A 10,162-nucleotide genomic window follows, 5' to 3' on the forward strand; every position below is an offset into this window, starting at 1 on the left:
CTGCCATCTCTAGTGAGATTTTTGCAGCATGCACCTCAAAGATCCCTAGCTTCTCCATTACAGAGAGAGGCATGAGGTTTACACTTGACCATAAGTCACACAAGGCCTTCTTAAAGGTCATGGTGCCTATGGTACAAGGTAATGAAAACTTCCCAGGATCTTGTCTCTTTTGAGGCAGTTTCTGCCTAGACAAGTCATCCAGTTCTTTGGTGAGCAAAGGGGGTTCATCCTCCCAAGTCTCATTTCCAAATAACTTGTCATTTAGCTTCATGATTGCTCCAAGGTATTTAGCAACTTGCTCTTCAGTGACATACTCATCCTCTTCAGAGGAAGAATACTCATCAGAGCTCATGAATGGCAGAAGTAAGTCCAATGGAATCTCTATGGTCTCATTTTGAGCCTCAGATTCCCATGGTTCCTTATTGGGGAACTCATTGGAGGCCAGTGGACGTCCATTGAGGCCTTCCTCAGTGGCGTTCACTGCCTCTCTTTCCTCTCCAAATTCGGCCATGTTGATGGCTTTGCACTCTCCTTTTGGATTTTCTTCTGTATTGCTTGGGAGAGTACTAGGAGGGAGTTCAGTAATTTTCTTGCTCAGCTGACCCACTTGTGCCTCCAAGTTTCTAATGGAGGACCTTGTTTCAGTCATGAAACTTTGAGTGGTTTTGATTAGATCAGAGACCGTGGTTGCTAAGTCAGAGTTATTCTGCTTAGAACTCTCTGTCTGTTGCTGAGAAGATGATGGAAAAGGCTTGCTATTGCTAAACCTGTTTCTTCCACCATTATTATTGTTGAAACCTTGTTGAGGTCTCTGTTGATCCTTCCATGAAAAATTTGGATGATTTCTCCATGAAGGATTATAGGTGTTTCCATAGGGTTCTCCCATGTAATTCACCTCTTCCATTGAAGGGTTCTCAGGATCATAAGCTTCTTCCTCAGATGAAGCTTCCTTAGTACTGCTTGGTGCATTTTGCATTCCAGACAGACTTTGAGAAATCATATTGACTTGTTGAGTCAATATTTTGTTCTGAGCCAATATGGCATTCAGAGTGTCAATCTTAAGAACTCCTTTCTTCTGACTAGTCCCATTGTTCACAGGATTCCTTTCAGAAGTGTACATGAATTGGTTATTTGCAACCATTTCAATCAGCTCTTGAGCTTCTGTAGGCGTCTTCTTCAGATGAAGAGAGCCTCCAGCAGAGCTATACAAAGACATCTTGGATAGTTCAGAGAGACCATCATAGAAAATACCTATGATGCTCCATTCAGAAAGCATATCAGAAGGACACTTTTTGATTAATTGTTTGTATCTTTCCCAAGCTTCATAGAAGGATTCTCCTTCCTTCTGTCTGAAGGTTTGGACTTCCACTCTAAGCTTACTCAATTTTTGAGGTGGAAAGAACTTTGCCAAGAAGGCATTGACCAGCTTTTCCCAAGAGTCCAGGCTTTCTTTAGGTTGTGAGTCCAACCATGTCCTAGCTCTGTCTCTTACAGCAAAAGGGAATAGCATGAGTCTATAGACCTCAGGGTCAACCCCATTAGTCTTGACAGTGTCACAGATTTGCAAGAATTCAGCTAAAAACTGATGAGGATCTTCCAATGGAAGTCCATGGAACTTGCAATTCTGTTGCATTAGAGAAACTAATTGAGGCTTAAGCTCAAAGTTGTTTGCTCCAATGGCAGGGATAGAGATGCTTCTCCCATAGAAGTCGGGAGTAGGTGCAGTAAAGTCACCCAGCACCTTCCTTGCATTGTTGGCATTGTTGTTGTTTTCGGCTGCCATGTGTTCTTCTTCTTTGAGGATTTCTGTTAGGTCCTCTACAGAGAATTGTGCCTTAGCTTCTCTTAGCTTTCGCTTCAAGGTCCTTTCAGGTTCAGGATCAGCCTCAACAAGAATGCTTTTGTCTTTGCTTCTACTCATATGAAAGAGAAGAGAACAAGAAAATGTGGAATCCTCTATGTCACAGTATAGAGATTCCTTGAGGTGTCAGAGGAAAAGAAAATTAGAAGACAGAAGTAGAAAATTCGAAATTATCAAAGAAGATGGAGTTCGAATTTTGCATTAAGGAATAGTGTTAGTCCATAAATAGAAGGATGTGAGAAGAAGGGAAGTGATTTTCGAAAATTAAGTAAAAGATTTTGAAAACATTTTGAAAAACCTTAATTGATTTTCGAAAACTAAGAGTGAGAAAGAGGTAAAGTGACTTTTGAAAAAGATATTGAAATTAGAAATCAAAAAGATATGATTGAAAGCTATTTTGAAAAAGGTGTGGTTAAGAAGATATGATTATTTTAAAAAGATGTGATTGAGAAGATATGATTTGAAAAACATTTTAAAAAAGATTTGATTTTGAAAATTAATGACTTGGCTATCAAGAAAAGATATGATTCAAACATTAAACCTTTCTCAACAGAAAAGGCAATATACTTGAAATGTTGAATCAAATCATTAATTGATAGCAAGTATCCTTAAAAATGGAAAGAAATCAATTTTGAAAACATATGATTGAAAAGATATGATTTGAAAAATATTTGATTTTGAAAAATTTTGAAAACTTGAAAAAAAATTGCATTGAAAACAAAATCTTCCCTCTTGTGCCATCCTGGCGTTAAACGCCCAGAATGGTGCACATTCTGGCGTTTAACGCCCAAAATACTACCCTTTTGGGCGTTAAACGCCCAACCAGGTATCCTGGCTGGCGTTTAAACGCCAGTCTGTCCTTCTTCACTAGGCGTTTTGAACGCCCAGCTTTTCTGTGCAATTCCTCTGCAGTATGTTCTGAATCTTCAATTCTCTGTATTATTGACTTGAAAAGACACAAATTAAAAATATTTTTGGATTTTTAATAATCAAAATGCAACTAAAATCAAATAACAATGCATGCAAGACACCAAACTTAGCAGTTTGTATACTACTGACACTAATGAGAATGCATATGAGACACATAAACACTCAAGTCAAGAGAATTCAAAGATCAGAGTAAGAAATCATCAAGAATTACTTGAAGATCCTTAAGACACATGAATGCATGCACTTGACACCAAACTTAAAATGAGACACTAGACTCAAACATGCAATATTTTTTTGTTTTTATAATTTTGTAAAATTTTTTTGGATTTTCGAAAATTAAGTGGAAAAAGGTATCAAAATTCTTAATGAGAATTCCAGGAATCATGCAATGTTTAGTCTAAGACTCCGGTCCAGGAATTAGACATGGCTTCACAGCCAGCCAAGCTTTTAAAGAAAGCTTCGGTCCAAAACACTAGACATGGCCAATGGCCAGCCAAGCCTTAGCAGATCACTGCTCCAAAAGCAAGATTGATAGAAATCAACAAGCTTTTGTGATGATAAGTTGAAACCTCGGTCCAATGAAATTAGACATGGCTTCACAGCCAGCCAGACTTCAACAAATCATCATGAAACTCTAGAATTCATCTTCAAGAATTCCGAAAAAAAAATACCTAATCTAAGCAACAAGATGAACCTTCAGTTGTCCAAACTCAACAATCCCCGGCAACGGCGCCAAAAACTTGGTGCTGTTGCCGGATCAGAAATTTGGCACTAATGTTACCGAACCAAAAGCTTGCCGAAAACTCGAACAATCCCCGGCAACGGCGCCAAAAACTTGGTGCACGAAATTGTGATCACTACTTTTCACAAATCAATTAATCCCTGGTAATGAATCCAAAAACTTGGTATTCAGTACCATGGCATAAACACAACTTCGCACAACTAACCAGCAAGTGTACTGGGTCGTCCAAGTAATAAACCTTACACGAGTAAGGGTCGATCCCACAGAGATTGTTGGTATGAAGCAAGCTATGGTCACCTTGTAAATCTTAGTCAGGCAAACTCAAATGGGTATGGTGATATACGAATAAAACATAAAGATAAAGATAGAGATACTTATGTAATTCATTGGTAGGAATTTCAGATAAGCGTATGAAGATGCCTTCCCTTCCGTCTCTCTGCTTTCCTACTGTCTTCATCCAATCCTTCTTACTCCTTTCCATGGCAAGCTTAAGCAAGGGTTTCACCGTTGTCAGTGGCTACCTCCCATCCTCTCAGTGGAAATGTTCAACGCACCCTGTCACGGCACGGCTATCCATCTGTCGGTTCTCGATCAGGCCGGAATAGAATCCAGTGATTCTTTTGCGTCTGTCACTAACGCACCGCCCTCAGGAGTTTGAAGCACGTCACAGTCATTCAATCATTGAATCCTACTCAGAATACCACAGACAAGGTTAGACCTTCCGGATTCTCTTGAATGCCGCCATCAGTTCTAGCCTATTCCACGAAGACTCTGATCTCACGGAATGGCTGGCTCGTTTGTCAGGCGAGCACTAGGTTGTCAGGCGATCAACCATGCATCGTGTATCAGGAATCCAAGAGATATTCACCCAATCGAAGGTAGAACGGAGGTGGTTGTCAGTCACACGTTCATAGGTGAGAATGATGATGAGTGTCACGGATCATCACATTCATCAAGTTGAAGAACAAGTGATATCTTAGAACAAGAACAAGCGGAATTGAATAGAAGAACAATAGTAATTGCATTAATACTCGAGGTACAGCAGAGCTCCACACCTTAATCTATGGTGTGTAGAAACTCCACCGTTGAAAATACATAAGAACAAGGTCTAGGCATGGCCGTGAGGCCAGCCTCCCAATGATCTAAGAACTAGATGTCCAAAGATGATCTAGAGATCTAAAAGTGATCAAAAGATGAAAATACAATAGTAAAAGGTCCTATATATAGAGAACTAGTAGCCTAGGGTGTACAGAGATGAGTAAATGACATAAAAATCCACTTCCGGGCCCACTTGGTGTGTGCTTGGGCTGAGCATTGAAGCATTTTCGTGTAGAGACTCTCCTTGGAGTTAAACGCCAGCTTTTATGCCAGTTTGGGCGTTTAACTCCCATTTTGATGCCAGTTCCGGCGTTTAACGCTGGAAATCTTGAGGGTGACTTTGAACGCCGGTTTGTGCCATCAAATCTTGGGCAAAGTATGGACTATCATATATTGCTGGAAAGCCCAGGATGTCTACTTTCCAACGCCGTTGAGAGCCCGCCAATTGGGCTTTTGTAGCTCCAGAAAATCCACTTCGAGTGCAGGGAGGTCAGAATCCAACAGCATCTGCAGTCCTTTTTAGTCTCTGAATCAAATTTTTGCTCAGGTCCCTCAATTTCAGCCAGAAAATACCTGAAATCACAGAAAAACACACAAACTCATAGTAAAGTCCAGAAAAGTGAATTTTAACTAAAAACTAATAAAAATATACTAAAAACTAACTAGATCATACTAAAAACATACTAAAAACAATGCCAAAAAGCGTATAAATTATCCGCTCATCACAACACCAAACTTAAATTGTTGCTTGTCCTCAAGCAACTGAAAATCAAACAAGATAAAAAAAGAAGAGAATATGCAATGAATTCCAAAAACATCTATGAAGATCAGTATTAATTAGATGAACGGGGCTTTTAGCTTTTTGCCTCTGAACAGTTTTGGCATCTCACTCTATCCTTTGAAATTCAGAATGATTGGCTTCTTTAGGAACTCAGAATCCAGATAGTGTTATTGATTCTCCTAGTTAAGTATGATGATTCTTGAACATAGCTACTTATTGAGTCTTGGTCGTGGCCCAAAGCACTCTGTCTTCCAGTATTACCACCGGATACATACATGCCACAGACACATAATTGGGTGAACCTTTTCAGATTGTGACTCAGCTTTGCTAGAGTCCCCAACTAGAGGTGTCCAGGGTTCTTAAGCACACTCTTTTTGCCTTGGATCACAACTTTATTTCTTTCTTTTCTCTTTTTTTTTCGAATATTTTTTTTTTTCGAAATTTTCTTTTTTTTTTCATTGCTTTTTCTTGCTTCAAGAATCATTTTTATGATTTTTCAGATCCTCAGTAACATGTCTCCTTTTTCATCATTCTTTCAAGAGCCAACATTCATGAACCACAAATTCAAAAGACATATGCACTGTTTAAGCATACATTCAGAAGACAAAAATATTGCCACCACATCAAAATAATTAAACTGTTATAAAATTCAAAATTCATGCAATTCTTATCTTTTTCAATTAAGAACATTTTTTTATTCAAGAAAGGTGATGGATTCATAGGACATTCATAACTTTAAGGCATAGACACTAAGACACTAATGATCACAAGACACAAACATAGATAAACATAAGCATAATTTTCGAAAAACAGGAAAATAAAGAACAAGGAAATTAAAGAACGGGTCCACCTTAGTGATGACGGCTTGTTCTTCCTCTTGAAGATCCTATGGAGTGCTTGAGCTCCTCAATGTCTCTTCCTTGTCTTTGTTGCTCCTCTCTCATGATTCTTTGATCTTCTCTAATTTCATGGAGGATGATGGAGTGTTCTTGGTGCTCCACCCTTAGTTGTCCCATGTTGGAACTCAATTCTCCTAGGGAGGTGTTTAGTTGCTCCCAATAGTTTTGTGAAGGAAAGTGCATCCCTTGAGGAATCTCAGGGATCTCATGATGAGTGGGGTCTCTTGTGTGCTCCATCCTCTTCTTAGTGATGGGCTTGTCCTCATCAATGGGGATGTCTCCCTCTATGTCAACTCCAACTGAATAACAGAGGTGACAAATGAGATGAGGAATGGCTAACCTTGCCAAGGTAGAGGACTTGTCCGCCACCTTATAAAGTTCTTGAGCTATAACCTCATGAACTTCTATTTCTTCTCCAATCATGATGCTATGGATCATGATAGCCCGGTCTATAGTAACTTCGGACCGGTTGCTAGTGGGAATGATTGAGCGTTGGATGAACTCCAACCATCCTCTAGCCACGGGTTTGAGGTCATGCCTTCTCAATTGAACCGGCTTCCCTCTTGAATCTCTCTTCCATTGGGCGCCCTCTTCACATATGACTGTGAGGACTTGGTCCAACCTTTGATCAAAGTTGACCCTTTTTGAGTTTGAAAGGGATCTTGGGGATCACCTTTTTCAAGGCCACAACTTCATAGAAGTGATCTTGATGCACCCTTGAGATGAATCTCTCCATCTCCCATGACTCGGAAGTGGAAGCTTTTGCCTTCCCTTTCCTCTTTCTAGAGGTTTCTCCGGCCTTGGATGCCATAAATGGTTATGAAAAAACAAAAAGCAATGCTTTTACCACACCAAACTTAAAAGGTTTGCTCGTCCTCGAGCAAAAGAAGAAAGAAGAGAGTAGAAGAAGAAGAAATGAAGGGAAAAGGGAATGGCTTGTGTTCGGCCAAAAGGGGTAGAAGTGGTGTTTAGGTTGTGTGAAAATGAAGGAGTGAAGAAGGGTTTATATAGGAGTGGGGGGAGTCATGGTTCGGTCATGTATGGGTGGGTTTGAGAGGGAATGTGGTTTGAATTTGAATGGTGAGGTAGGTGGGGTTTTATGAAGGATGGATGTGAGTGGTGAAGAGAAAGATGGGATTTGATAGGTGAAGGGCTTTTGGGGAAGAGGTGTTGAGGTGATTGGTGAAGAAGAGAGAGAGTGGTGGGGTAGGTGGGGATCCTGTGGGGTCCACAGATCCTGAGGTGTCAAGGAAAAGTCATCCCTGCACCAAATGGCAAGCAAAATTGCGTTTCTGGCCAATTCTGGCGTTAAACGCCGGGCTGGTGCCCATTTCTGGCGTTTAACGCCAGCTTCTTACCCTTTTCTGGCGTTTAATGCCAGTCTGGTGCCCCTTTCTGGCGTTAAACGCCCAGAATGGTGCCAGACTGGGCGTTAAACGCCCAACAGCTAGCCTTACTGGCGTTTAAACGCCAGCAAGCTCTCCTCCAGGGTGTGCTATTTTTCTTTCTGTTTTTCATTCTGTTTTTGCTTTTTTTCATTGATTTTGTGACTTCTCATGATCATCAACCTACAAAAGACATAAAATAACAAAAGAGAATAGATAAAATATAACATTGGGTTGCCTCCCAACAAGCGCTTCTTTAATGTCATTAGCTTGACAGAGGACTCTCATGGAGCCTCAGAAATGCTCAGAGCTATGTTGGAACCTCCCAACACCAAACTTAGAGTTTGAATGTGGGGGTTCAACACCAAACTTAGAAGTTGGTTGTGGCCTCCCAACACCAAACTTAGAGTTTTGACTGTGGGGGCTCTGTTTTGGGAGAAGCTCTTCATGCTTCCTCTCCATGGTGACAGAGGGATATCCTTGAGCCTTAAACACCAAGGATTCTTCATTCACTTGAATGATCAATTCTCCTCTATCAACATCAATCACAGCCTTTGCTGTGGCTAGGAAGGGTCTGCCAAGGATGATGGATTCATCCATGCACTTCCCAGTCTCTAGGACTATGAAATCAGTAGGGATGTAATGGTCTTCAACTTTTACCAGAACATCCTCTACAAGTCCATGAGCTTGTTTTCTTGAGTTGTCTGCCATCTCTAGTGAGATTTTTGCAGCATGCACCTCAAAGATCCCTAGCTTCTCCATTACAGAGAGAGGCATGAGGTTTACACTTGACCATAAGTCACACAAGGCCTTCTTAAAGGTCATGGTGCCTATGGTACAAGGTAATGAAAACTTCCCAGGATCTTGTCTCTTTTGATGCAGTTTCTGCCTAGACAAGTCATCCAGTTCTTTGGTGAGCAAAGGGGGTTCATCCTCCCAAGTCTCATTTCCAAATAACTTGTCATTTAGCTTCATGATTGCTCCAAGGTATTTAGCAACTTGCTCTTCAGTGACATACTCATCCTCTTCAGAGGAAGAATACTCATCAGAGCTCATGAATGGCAGAAGTAAGTCCAATGGAATCTCTATGGTCTCATTTTGAGCCTCAGATTCCCATGGTTCCTTATTGGGGAACTCATTGGAGGCCAGTGGACGTCCATTGAGGCCTTCCTCAGTGGCGTTCACTGCCTCTCTTTCCTCTCCAAATTCGGCCATGTTGATGGCTTTGCACTCTCCTTTTGGATTTTCTTCTGTATTGCTTGGGAGAGTACTAGGAGGGAGTTCAGTAATTTTCTTGCTCAGCTGACCCACTTGTGCCTCCAAGTTTCTAATGGAGGACCTTGTTTCAGTCATGAAACTTTGAGTGGTTTTGATTAGATCAGAGACCATGGTTGCTAAGTCAGAGTTATTCTGCTTAGAACTCTCTGTCTGTTGCTGAGAAGATGATGGAAAAGGCTTGCTATTGCTAAACCTGTTTCTTCCACCATTATTATTGTTGAAACCTTGTTGAGGTCTCTGTTGATCCTTCCATGAAAAATTTGGATGATTTCTCCATGAAGGATTATAGGTGTTTCCATAGGGTTCTCCCATGTAATTCACCTCTTCCATTGAAGGGTTCTCAGGATCATAAGCTTCTTCCTCAGATGAAGCTTCCTTAGTACTGCTTGGTGCATTTTGCATTCCAGACAGACTTTGAGAAATCATATTGACTTGTTGAGTCAATATTTTGTTCTGAGCCAATATGGCATTCAGAGTGTCAATCTTAAGAACTCCTTTCTTCTGACTAGTCCCATTGTTCACAGGATTCCTTTCAGAAGTGTACATGAATTGGTTATTTGCAACCATTTCAATCAGCTCTTGAGCTTCTGTAGGCGTCTTCTTCAGATGAAGAGAGCCTCCAGCAGAGCTATACAAAGACATCTTGGATAGTTCAGAGAGACCATCATAGAAAATACCTATGATGCTCCATTCAGAAAGCATATCAGAAGGACACTTTTTGATTAATTGTTTGTATCTTTCCCAAGCTTCATAGAAGGATTCTCCTTCCTTCTGTCTGAAGGTTTGGACTTGCACTCTAAGCTTACTCAATTTTTGAGGTGGAAAGAACTTTGCCAAGAAGGCATTGACCAGCTTTTCCCAAGAGTCCAGGCTTTCTTTAGGTTGTGAGTCCAACCATGTCCTAGCTCTGTCTCTTACAGCAAAAGGGAATAGCATGAGTCTATAGACCTCAGGGTCAACCCCATTAGTCTTGACAGTGTCACAGATTTGCAAGAATTCAGCTAAAAACTGATGAGGATCTTCCAATGGAAGTCCATGGAACTTCCAATTCTGTTGCATTAGAGAAACTAATTGAGGCTTAAGCTCAAAGTTGTTTGCTCCAATGGCAGGGATAGAGATGCTTCTCCCATAGAAGTCGGGAGTAGGTGCAGTAAAGTCACCCAGCACCTTCCTTGCATTGTTGGCATT

At 40.8% G+C, this 10,162-nt stretch overlaps 2 non-coding genes across 2 annotated transcripts; both read left to right on the forward strand.

Annotated features, from left to right (window-relative positions):
• Positions 1-1,270: 1,270 nt before the first annotated feature.
• Positions 1,271-1,378, forward strand: LOC112793151 (small nucleolar RNA R71). The gene has a single exon (XR_003197859.1). It is a non-coding gene; the product is annotated as a small nucleolar RNA R71 (small nucleolar RNA).
• Positions 1,379-9,670: 8,292 nt separating this feature from the next.
• LOC112793677 (small nucleolar RNA R71) lies at positions 9,671-9,778 on the forward strand. Its single transcript, XR_003198379.1, has one exon. It is a non-coding gene; the product is annotated as a small nucleolar RNA R71 (small nucleolar RNA).
• The last annotated feature ends 384 nt before the right edge of the window (positions 9,779-10,162 follow it).

This window comes from Arachis hypogaea, chromosome 3 (assembly GCF_003086295.3).
Source record: "Arachis hypogaea cultivar Tifrunner chromosome 3, arahy.Tifrunner.gnm2.J5K5, whole genome shotgun sequence".
Lineage (NCBI taxonomy): Eukaryota > Viridiplantae > Streptophyta > Magnoliopsida > Fabales > Fabaceae > Arachis > Arachis hypogaea.